At 39.9% G+C, this 12,501-nt stretch overlaps 1 protein-coding gene across 3 annotated transcripts in view; it reads right to left on the bottom strand.

The window, feature by feature from the left end:
• The window catches only part of PXDNL (peroxidasin like), a 291,171-nt gene that overhangs the window by 173,517 nt on the left and 105,153 nt on the right, over positions 1 to 12,501 (bottom strand). The window lies entirely within an intron of this gene.

Below are 12,501 nucleotides of genomic sequence, written 5' to 3'. Positions count from 1 at the left end.
AAAAGAAACCATGGAATACTTATACTGTATGTATACTGGCAACTGCGGTTCAAACTACACACACACGCAAAATAAAGAGCTGAAAAACAGGAAGTTGCATGTATCTGTTGGCAAACTCTATTAGATTTTCTTTCGAGAGAGCACCATTCATTATGGTTACCCATCAACTCAGTTCAGCAGAAGACTCATGATTCCATACTAGTTATTATTAGACTGAAATTACTAGAAAACCTGCAGAAACAGCCGCTTCTGGTTACAAGAAATGTCTGTGGTTTTGAATAAGCTCCAAGGTGTCTCATTTTAACTCCAATTTAGTTTGAAGGAGAATATTTTGCATTAATTTGTAAAGGAGATTACTGGTTTACAATAAAAATACAAAGTTCAAATGCCAAAGTGATTAAAGGGGATTGCAAATGGATGGATAAATTTAATTTACCTAGATTCTAAAATGTTTGGTTTATACTGCTCCCCAAAAAGTCATCCCCATACTTTTTCCTTAACACTAATCACCTCACATATTTACTTCTTCCTACTCCGAATATCAACTTGATGTATGAGCAGCCTAGAGGATTAGAAAAAACGCCCAGACTGAGCATGAAAACAGAAATTGAATAGCTCCATAAGGGAGTTCTCCCCTCATAAGAGGAGAGGTTATGTCTGGGTCTCTTGTTTTCCTAGTGTTCATTCTTTATATTTTTCATAGGGGAGACCTCTTTACTTGGCTGCTACCATGCAGGTTGTTAAGTCTCAAGAGAGTCTACTCAGCCAACTCCTTGACAAGCCCTAAATATAGTCCAGTTCTCAATGACTGGGCACAGCAAATCTTTTCCTGGAGGCAAGAAAATATGCAACATTACAAATGCTAGGGTTTTTCCTCAACCCCCTGTTAAACTACAGATACTGTAAATTCTCCTGGATAAATGTTGAAAAAGTCCTATATATTTTAATAGTCATTTTAGCCATCTTAATATTTTCATGAGTACTCCCATTTACTGTCCACAAACATACCACTTTTTAAGGTTGGGAATATGTAAAAAAGTAACAAAACATGCAATTAATTATATGACATTTCATTTCAACTTGTGATAAGAAATCTAGGTGTACTTTGGATTGGAAGGTGTTTCAAAGAGGAGGTTTCCTTTGTGAGTAATTCCAGTTATCAATCTAAACTTTCAGCTTGTCTTTTCTCTACTTACTGCATTTAATGAAACTCAGAATGCCAAGATTCACTTATCGATAAATTTAAAAAAATTGCCTTTGATGCCCATAAACATTTTGTTAAAAGCTACAAGACTGTTTTCTCTCTTTTGCTGTACAATACAATGGCTCAATAAATACCTACAGCATGGAAATATAGATAAGACAACCTTCTGGTTCCCAGACAGTGCATCGTCTTCTCCATGTTCCAACAACTCTTCCCAAAACAATCACTACTAACTTGTTACAGTGAGATACAGTTGCGGCTGTTGCTATTTTAGTGACACAATCGCACCTAAATCATACACTAGAAAAACAAAGTAAACACCCCTTAATGGATTAAATGTATATTTGTACATAGAGAATTATGGACAAAATTTTCCCCCTCTGATGCTTCATCGGTGCCTCTTAGGGAAGAGGTAAGGCCACTAAATCATGCCTCTTTTATTCCCTAACGCCAAGGAGTATCATTATGACAGTAGACTTAACTTTGAATATTTTGGCTTGTGTTAGATTGTGCCATAACCTGAGTGCATTTAAAAATCTAGATTTTTGCAGCCAGTATGCTTATTGTATTAGAAACTCAAGTACTTCCCTAAGCCTGTAGTTTATACTGTTTTGAATTGCCTTGCATTTATTCATACACTATACCTGTCTCTCAGGGAATGTTAATAATTAGCTAACACCATCTAACAATTGTACATGTTCATTTTCCTCACATCAACCAATGTCTGACTTTCCTTTCTAGGATATAGTACACCCTGGAAGAGAATTCCAACTTATTTATTAAAAGGCAAAGAAAAGTGATACCAATTTCCCTTCTATTTGTTCTACATATACAAAAATGTAGTCATTCGAAAGATCTTCCCATTATCCAACTGCTAATGGAATAGCGAACATCTACAGTCTTGTGACAGATCTGGTTGGTCCTAATCAGTTGGCAGAGTGAGCGCCCTTCTGTAAAAAAGACAGTAGCTTACACTGTTTCTAAACATTTGTAGTTAACATCTTTGTATTTGTCAGAGTTTATGAAGCTCATGCAAATATCCTTTTTGCGTAAGTGAAATGTTTAGATGATTGCTTCACGTTTATTTGCCACAGGAAGCTGGAAAGCCCATAAAAATGTACATATAACATTCTAAAGCTGTGCCTTGTTACATTAGCTCTAGTTTTCATTGCAAAATTCTAATCTAAAAAGGAAAATTAAACCTTTCATGGATACAAGATTCTAGATAAAAAATATTTCCTCTGAAAGCTTTCTACTTTCTTTAGTTTGCAATAGCCAGCCATTTCCAGGATATGTCACTGCAGAGTATTCATCCTTTCAAATACATGACATTTTATGAAGTCAGTCAAATAAAAGACTACTTATTCCACAAATGTGCACTCTTCTCTCACAAAGGACACTCCTGCCTCTCATCCCTCAACCTCTGGCTAAGGAAGACTAATGGATAATCCCTTTCAAGATGTCAACTTCACCCCTTAGGCTGCCCACCAAGGTAGCTATTTCTTCCTCCCACTGTCTCTCAAGCAAAGGAAAATGCACAGCCACCTCTCTGCCAGCTGGGAGAGGCAATGAGATTTTAGCAAGAAATCTCCATATTCATTTCATATTAAATCATTCTTTTGCCATGATCCATGAAGAAACACATCAGCTTTGCATATGGGGAAGTGGTGTCTTGTACAAATTCAGTAAATACTTAATCTGAAACATGTTTGGTAAAATAAATCTCTCCGACTCGAAGGACAGCTTCATTTTCCATTCTCAGTGAAGTCCTCAGTTTGTCGGTTTCAGGAGACAAGAATGATTTAAGAAATCTGTATTGTTTATACAGCGATCTTTTTTACTTAGAAGCTGGAAAGAGACATAAGAATTCTTTGCACTTCTCACTCTCAGAGCATTCTCCATTTTATCCCTCTATCAGCCCCTTACATCAAAATATCATGTAAAACCTCTGTCATTTTAGCCAGAGGAAGACTATATGTTAGCCAAATAAAGCCCTGTTTATGCAACAAATCTGAGCCTCCCTCCTTCAGACAAGACAGCTGCCTCTGAGAAAGAGGTGCTGTCAGAGCAGTGTGAGGACCCCCTAGTAAGAACTGAGCTCTGTCTCTCTGAAATATTCCCAGGCCTTCCTAATAGAAGGAAGTTGAGAGTGAAATTGGCACTGAAATTCAGATCCTCCCCATGCCAACTCAGATCACCAGCATTATGCTTTGTTTCTTTCAGTGTTTGGTTCAAATCTTATCCTTTCACTATTGTAATGATTTCCTACTCTCTGAGACTTCAGAGTCATCAGCTCTACCATAAACTATGGTTTCATGGGTTTGCCGGGGTGCAGGTGAGGCAGTGTGATCCAATGAATGTAGCACTGGACTGGAAATCAGGAGGCTGAGCTTTCTGCGGCTCTGACATTGACTCGATGTGACCTTGGTTAAATCACAACCTCTCTGTGCTTTAGTTCTCTCATATGCTGAGTGGGGATAATAATACTTCACGTCACATTGTAAAGTACATTGAGATTTACAGATCTAAATTGCTAAGGGTTATCATCAAGTCCACTGTCAGAGTTCGATAAAATAAAGCGAGAATGGTGTCAAGCTGCCTGAAGTGCCCGAGGAGCGTGATTACTAGCCTCAAGGCTGACTGGTAAGAAGCAGGACACAAACCCCAAAATGGCTGAGAGTTCTATATCCTGATTTCATCAACCAGTTATCAACTGTAAACTCCTCAGGCACTGTAATAGCCGTAACATGGAGTCACAGGCAGTCCACTTGGGTACTCCAATCTGTCTCACCACTCAGGTGAGCATTCCTTTTGTGACAGATGGTGCCTTACACCAAAAGTCACAGCAATAGTCAGGTTAGTCTCAGTCCAAAAGGACCAGTCACATATCCTAGTCAATTGCACCTTAGATCTCATACAAAAGACTATTTTTGTAGCCAATCCTCTAATAAATTATCTGATGATTTATTAAATAGGAAAAGGAAATGAGATATTGAAAAGGTTAAAGCAGGGTAAACACACACACACACAAATAAATGAGTTACAATCTTAAATTTAAAAAATCAATAGAAATTCTGTAATAAGCAAGCCCTATATGTCTGTTAGGGCTAACCCAGGCTGAGCAGCTAGGGACCCCTTGCTTATGCCTAGAAACCTTGCCCCAAGAGCCTAAGCAGGACAGAGACAGTCAGTTCCTTCCACTTGGGGTTTTTATTCCCCACCTGCCATGTACTGTGAACTGCCATCTCAGCTGATGGGAGGAATTCACTTGCATGATTCATCTTGGGAGGGGGTGGGGGAAGCAGGACAACTGAGTCTTTTGTCCTCTGTGTTGTCCCGCAATAATCTGTCTAGTGTTGATGGACCTTTCCCTTTGTGCAGGACATAACACCATCTGTTGCAGATTGGCACTTTACACTAGTTAATGTCTCTCTCTTGTCTGGTGATTTACATAGTCACAGAGACTTACAATACAACTGCTCAAATATTATCTTCCAAAAAGGGATATATATATATATATATATATATATATATATATATATATATATATATATATATATATATATTATAGGTGAGATTAACACATTCAGCAATTCACAAACTGAATCTAAACCCTAAACACATTCTTATAATTCTAAGACCTATTTTGACAATATTAACACACAGGAGAGCCACGATGATTCCACCTGTGTTTTGAGCAGTTTTCAGTTGAGGCTTGGGGACCTTGGTATGAGCTGGCACCTGGTCTGCCAGCACTGCAGATGGAACTAAGGAACTTCTACTCCAAGGGTTTGATCCTGGTCCGATACAAGTTGGGGGAATGGGGGGGAGGGAGGACCCGCATTGATTTATCAAGCAACAGAATACCAGGGTTCTATCACTTAGGATTTGCCGACAAAAGTGCCAGCGTAGAAAAAACTGAAAGCTGAAAATATTTCAGTTTTCATTCCCTATCCCCAACCTCGTGGCAAAAACTGAACAAATCTGAATCTTTTCACAAAAGTTATTTACCATTTTTCAAATAAATGTTAACGATTTAAAGAGCAGCAGAAGTGCATTTAGCATGAAATAAATTAACCTCTTTAAGTAATTACTATGTTCTATAAGACAGGAATTCCCAAACCATGGACTGTGAGCTTCTTATGGTTCACAGAGCACTTAACAGTGGACCACAAACCTGTTTGGTCATATGGTGCTGTCTTCTCCATGCTTGCAGCTCTAAATCCCATTAATTAAACTGAATATGTATTAAATACTTTCTTAATATTTTGTGCATTTTTTAATAATATTCAGAGAATTTATCCTGACAATACCATTAGAGTACTGTTATCTCCATTTTAAAAGATGAGGAACTGAGGTACAGAGGAACTATGTGATATGCCCAAGATCCAAAAGGAAGTCTGTGAGCAGAGCAGAAATTTCAACCCCAGTCTCCGGCTGTCATCCTAGAGATTGGATCACCCAAATAAAGACGAACAAGTGCACAAGGAGGCTATGTTTCTGAACAAATAAATCTAATACATTCTGTATTTCTAGTCACACAATACGAAAGAACAAATATTTTATGTGCACACTGTAGTTCCAATTCAGCGCACAGCCCAAAATACTACTAACTGCTGTGCCACAGGCACCACAACGAGGCCACGGAGAACCTGAAAACTGTTTTTTTGCGGAGTTCTAAAGAGATTTAGGACTGGCTTAATCTATGATCTATGCTTGGAAGATTGCTTTGAGGAGTTTAGCCTTAAAAACAAGCAACGCTTCTAAACCATGTCAATAGTTCTCATATTATTCAATTACTCTACCTCTGAGGTAGATAGAAAGAACAGAGACTTGATCATGGGAGGAAGAATAATGAAGCTGTCAGTTAAGTTGGTAGCCTTTCAACATCTGGGCATTGTAACCTTGCTGCTCTGCTCATGGTAGTCATCATATATGATTAGTTTGGGTGTTAGAAAATTATGTTTGTCAAAAGCAATTAGCATGAGTTAACGGTCTATTCACCACTACCATTTGTTACTCTAAATGCTGCAAAATGACTTGCATAGGATTATTTAAAAATTAATCTAGGGCTTTATGGCAACAACCTTTGTGAAACCTTTGTTCTTTTCATAACATCACTTCTCTGCAATTATGTTTCATGATTCAACTATCACATCTGTCCCCTATAGCTCTACTGAGAGATGATATATGGTAGGGCTAACATCATTCAGCCTCAGGGACCCTTTTGATTACAGTTTTGATCTTGCATATATTACATATCAATGCAACATGGATAAATATTAAAAATATATTTTGACAGCCATCAGGTTGCTCACTGGAAGACATGACTTGTGAAGTGTGCAATATACAAAAAATACTGTCAGGAAAGGTTTAGACTACCACCTTATTTATGTCTTTAATTGTTCCATCTCCACCGCGAGAAAGAATGAAGCACTAAAACGAAAACCTTTCTTCTGCAAGGACCACCCACTTTTTTATGACTGAAAAAGTTTAGCGGTTAAGTTTGAAAAAGTCTGGATGCTTACCCAAATTTACCTTCATTTTTAAGATTTCTGTATCTCTGCCCCCACTCCAATTCAACTAATTTTTCTCCTTTCCACTTATTCTTCCCCTGAATTCAAAACTCCTGATCTCACATATTCCCAAAATGTCCTCCAGCCTCAAAACTCCCTCTTCACAAATCCCAAGTGACCAACTACCTCCTTCTGACCCAGATCCCAACTCCCACTCCCCAACTAGGCTCCTAATTGAGGTGATTATGGGGAGTTCCAAGTCTGGTGCTATTTCAATTGGATTCTGTCTGGCTGCCATATTCAGGGATTTCCCCATCACACACATTCTCCCAAAAGCATCATTTCACATCTTTAACCCCAGGAAAGCTCCAACATTTGCAAGCTTTGGGGACATCAGTTGGCCCAACAGATATTAGACCAGATGAGATGGATTTCAGCAGAGCCTGAAGGTCAAGGAGAAGGACTAGGGAAGGGGTACTTTGAGTTAACCCAAGCCTTCACAAGGGACTGGGAATTTGCGATTTTGGCAACATTTTGTTTTACATTTTGCAGGACCTCATTACTCCTGGCTCTGACACTGGCTTGCTGTGTAGTCTTGAGAAAGTTAGTGACATGCTGGAGAGGGCTCCTTACACCGAAGTGAAGGGAGGAGTGGGAAATTCTTCATTCCCCTAAGGGAGTCCACTCTTCCTCTGGATACTACTAAATGATTTCTTGCAGAGCTTGTTTATTCCTGGAAGTCATAAACATTCTTCTGAAAAACTGTTTGCCTTCAGAATAGGCCACATCACACCCAAAAATTTGCTGAGGCAAGATACTCTCCCAGACATTCCTCTCCCTTCCACCTTACCCAAGCTGAACTCTATGCTATGCTAGCAGAAATACACTCTGTATATATTTTCAGAACAAAGTATCATCATTTTCAGCAACTTGTGGCTTCATGCAGCTTCACATACATTTGATTGCCAAGGGGATTTGCTTCCCTTTTTGGATGTGGTTAATAGGAAAGAAAAAAAAAACCATTTTTTAAATGAGAAAACAAAATGAATAGATTCCCCAGTTTTGCACTTGTAAGCCAGCAAGACTTTTCAATGGCAGTGCCTTGTTGAAATATTGGTAGCACATGATAAATGCATGTCACAGTAGTTCCCTATAAAACAGTTTCCCTTTCATATGACAGCACCCTCCTTTGTAAAGCGTAGATCCACAAAGGGAGCTACATCTTGAAATGCCAAGCCACCCAGTGGAATCCACAAACCCTGAGTTCGGCACCTAGGCTCCCTATAGGGCAGTGGTTCTCATACGGGGGTCAAGACCCCTGAGGGGGTCATGAGGTTATTACATGGGGGGGACACGAGCTGTCAGCCTCCACCCCTCTTTGCCTCCAACATTTATAATGGTGTTAAATATATGAAAAAGTGTTTTTAATTTATAAGGGGGGTCACAGTCAGAGGCTTGCTATGTGAAAGGGGTCACCAGTTCAATAGTTTGAGAACCACTGCTATAGGGAGAGACAGTCACCTGAAAATGAAATCCACAAAATCCAGAACATTAGACTAGGAACTGTGTATGCTAGCCAATAGGGGATGCCCTAACCACAGCACTATAAAATCATTCTCAGTTTCTCTGGCTCAATGCATAATTAATACAAAGTGGAACAACTTCAACAGGAGAGGCTGAAGGAGGCCCATACCCAGTCCAGTGGTTAGAGCACTCACCCGTAAAGAGAAGAACCCTTCTTCAACTCTTCTCACCAGGTACAGGGGGGCACTGAACTGAGAACTCCCAGCTCCTGAGTGAGTTTCCTAGCTCCTGGGCTAACTGTAACAAGGGAGGCCTCCTCCTCTCCTATGTCTTTGGAAGCGTGCTCCAAGAATACCTATGCCGATTGTGCCCTGCAGGAAAGACAGACAGGGCAATGCCTAGGTTCACCTGGTGTGAGGATTGTGCTGAGGCATAGGCATGTCCTACCTGTCCAGAGGTCAGCAGGGTGCATGCCCACAGAGACAGACTTTTAGGCATGTAAGGCACTTTTTACAATGTAAAAATGGAGTGTTAAGCATCTGCCAAGTGCGGGTTTTGTGGATTCCAGTAGCACCTAAATCTGGGATTTAGGTGACATCCCTTTGGGGATCTGGAGCCTTTGAGATCCTCAGATTGAAGGTGCTATACAAGAGCCAGATCCTGCGAGTGAATCTTTGTAGGAGCTGCTTCCATGGAGCCTGGCACATACCCCTAGGAGTGCAAAGCATTTGCGTTATGCATAATTGTGGATTATAGAACCACGCATTGCTACATCTATCCTCATAGAATGGTTGTGGCAGTAATTATTCTGGGACAATATTATAACAAGTTCCACTTTTTCCTGTATTGGAAAAGTGTACTGGACAGATGGATCTTTTCTTAGTCTGATATATCTTAAGTAGAGGGTGTGGAAGGAAGTAGGCTATTACCGCTAATGGAAATAGTGCAGTGAATTCCCAGAGCACACACCACTGAACATTTACACCGGCTATAAAAGAGTTATTCCTAAGAGGCTTGTTCTATATAATTAAATGCAATCTCTTTCAAGGGCATCTTTGTGGAACAAGGGCATCTGGTTAGGTTAAATTGCAGGTATGTATTTGCTAGGGATCTCCCAGGAAATCTCTCTCAGGACTTAGAGACAGGAGCCTAAATTGAAATCAGCTATATCAGCTGCAGTTTTCAACATTATTCTATTGCTATGTTTCCCATCTGCCCTGATTTAGTAGATACAAGAATACACAAATGTCCAGCTCTCATCAAAATACCAACTGCTTTCTGAGCAACAGTGATTTCTTCTGCTCCCATAGTTTGGTAGCATCATCAACATTTTTTTTAAAAAAAAAAATCAGAGATGCAAAATCTTAATCACTTCCATGATGACATTTGAAATACATTTTCTGAGAAAGGGCAACTGGGGAAAAGGTCAGAAAGCAGCAGTCTGCAAATGGAAGGCTCTCAACTGCGTTTACTGAAAAAACACTCAAGAAAAGTGAGTCCTTTCTGAAGTCATTATGACCACTTCAGCATTGCCTAATTGGCCAAACCCTCTATCTGTGTCAGGTGAAAGGGATGGCTCATTATACAGAAATGAGTGTTGTTCAGCAGGGTCAACACTAGGCAAAATGAGCTTGCCCATCCCTGCTTTAAAAAGATGATGAATGGCCGATCCAGACTCCTCTCTCCACTTCAGAGCCTGACACAATGACAACACTGTAGAAAGAGGGTGTGGTGTTCTCGCTCATCTCCCTAGACAACCTAGTAGTATAGTTAGAGATGGTGATCAGCCACCTGGGAACCAAGGGAAAAAGTTCCCCACTGTTAGCAATGTTAATGAAAAAGGTGGGGTTTGAGATGCAGGTATCCATCCACTGAAAAGTGGAACGTAAACCCCTTCACCTCCAAACTTATTTAAAATAGGCTACTGAGTGCTCATTACAGGCAAGGAACACATCTGAAACAATGATTGAGAAACAGAAAGCTTCCCCTGTTACCAACACCAGAGCTATTCAATATCCTAATTACAAACACTATTGCTGACATATTTAAAGCATCTGAAAGTTAGACATTATACATTTATTGCAGCTATACATAATAGGCCCACTCATTGTCTGAAGATGGCACTAATGGGCACTAATGTGGTGACTTACTGAAAAATATAACTAATGACAACAATTTAAGATTGTCATACTTTATAACAGTTGCACATGGTTATGCTAACTTAAAATGGTTTGAGTGGTGTATCTCACTGTTTGTAGAGATCAGATACAAATGAACTGGGGAACATGTTCCTGTGCAATGCAAGGGTCGGGGGGGGGGGAATACAACAGAAATGCACCAAGAGAACTAGAAAGAGAACAATGGAATCACCCACTGAAATCCCCACATTGTGTGTGTGTGTGTGTGTGAGTGTGAGAGAGAGAGAGAGAGTGTGTGTGTGTGAGAGAGAGAGAGGTATCCAGGGTTTGAGTGTAGAGGAGAGAAAATGGAGGATTCAAGACCCCAATAGACTGAGTGCTCTGAAGGAAACTGAGAAGCTTGTAAGGCAGTAAGGATTGTGCTGTGATTTGGTTTAAAGATATTAAGAGCTGTTCCTTTGCCTAAAACTCAGAGGCTAGAGCTGGACTGTATGCAAATCAGGAAGGTGACCTCTTAATCCCCTCTTCTTAACTAGAGAGCTTGTTATATTGCCATAAGACTGATGTATTTCAAGATAAAGGGATTACAATTACTTTAACCTAGACCTCTGTAACTTCAACTATCGAACACATATTTCAGTGCATGTGTCTTGCTGCACTGCTCATGAGGGCAATTGCTTTTAATTAGCAAAGGTTACACACACAACACCAGAATTAAAATCCTGAACTTCGGAGGAACAGGTTATAATTGTAAAGACTGTAGAATTTATTTTTCACATTTTTCTCAAGAAGCTCTAGACTGAAATATATTTTAAGAGACTGATTCTCCACTGTGACCAAGTTTGGGGAGAGGGGGAACCATCAAGCAGCTAGTGGCGGCTCCCAGGCTCTGAATTGCACAGCTCTACCTCAGGGGAACAGCTTTAACCTATACCACTTGTAAGAGATCCCGCACAGCCCTTACATTAGTGGAAGATCTGCCTACCTTGCCAGGTTTCCTCTCTCTAGTTGGGGGTGGGGAAAGAGGGTAAACAGGCAGCTGAAACAGGAGGCAGCAGAGAGTTCCCCTGAACCAGCAGATGTTTCCCTGCACAAAGAGAATTCCCTGCTAAGCAGATTTAGGAATGGAGTATCTGGCCCTACATTTTGGATGGCAAGATTGTTGTGTGACTCCTATTCCACTCAACAGAAATAATACAGCAGTGTTGGAACTGTACCCCTTAGGTCTTTGGATTGGGTACATCTTAAATTAACAAGAACAGAACTGATACATAAATCCTCCTCAAACAATGTACAGTTTCATTTTGCAAAACAAGATAACTGACAATCTTTGATCTTATGGATCTTATCTTATAGGAGACCATTAGTTATTAAGTGTCTCCACTCTAAAGATCACTCTGTGAGATCAATGAACCCCCCCTGTCATGTATAAGCTTTTTAAAATTATGTGGCATTGTGAGGCATGTCCCTGCATGCATAAGGAATTAGTTGTCATAGATTCATAGATATTTAGGTCAGAAGGGACCATTATGATCATCAAGTCTGACCTCCTGCACAACGCAGGCCACAGAATTTCACCCACCACTCCTGCAAAAAAACCTCACACCTATATCTGTGCTATTGAAGTCCTCAAATCGTAGTTTAAAGACTTCAAGGAGCAGAGAATCCTCCAGCAAGTGACCCGTGCCTCATGCTACAGAGGAAGGCGAAAAAACTCCAGGGCCTCTTCCAATCTGCTCTGGAGGAAAATTCCTTCCCGACCCCAAATATGGCGATCAGCTAAACCCTGAGCATATGGGCAAGATTCATCAGCCAGATACTACAGAAAATTCTTAAATTTTTAAATTAAATTTAATTTAAATTCTTAGTCTTTATTTCTGAAGTCACAATCAGGTTTCATTCCTGGAACCCAAGGAAATTGCTTTGAAGTTAAGATTTATTAGTCCACAAGGACCAAAAGTAGGCGTTAACGATTTTATTACCTATCTTGCAGTTATTTTATGTCACTTTTCTTAAATGCAATTCATCTGAAGTTTTCAATAAAAATATATTGAGTAATGCTATCATTACAAAAAAGAATAAAAGTACAGCAGTTACTGTACTATAGCTGGACCGATAA

The sequence above is a fragment of the Lepidochelys kempii genome, chromosome 2 (assembly GCF_965140285.1).
Source record: "Lepidochelys kempii isolate rLepKem1 chromosome 2, rLepKem1.hap1, whole genome shotgun sequence".
Taxonomy (NCBI): domain Eukaryota; kingdom Metazoa; phylum Chordata; order Testudines; family Cheloniidae; genus Lepidochelys; species Lepidochelys kempii.
Note: the sequence above shows the minus strand (reverse complement) of the source record. Positions and strands in the feature narration are given on the sequence as shown.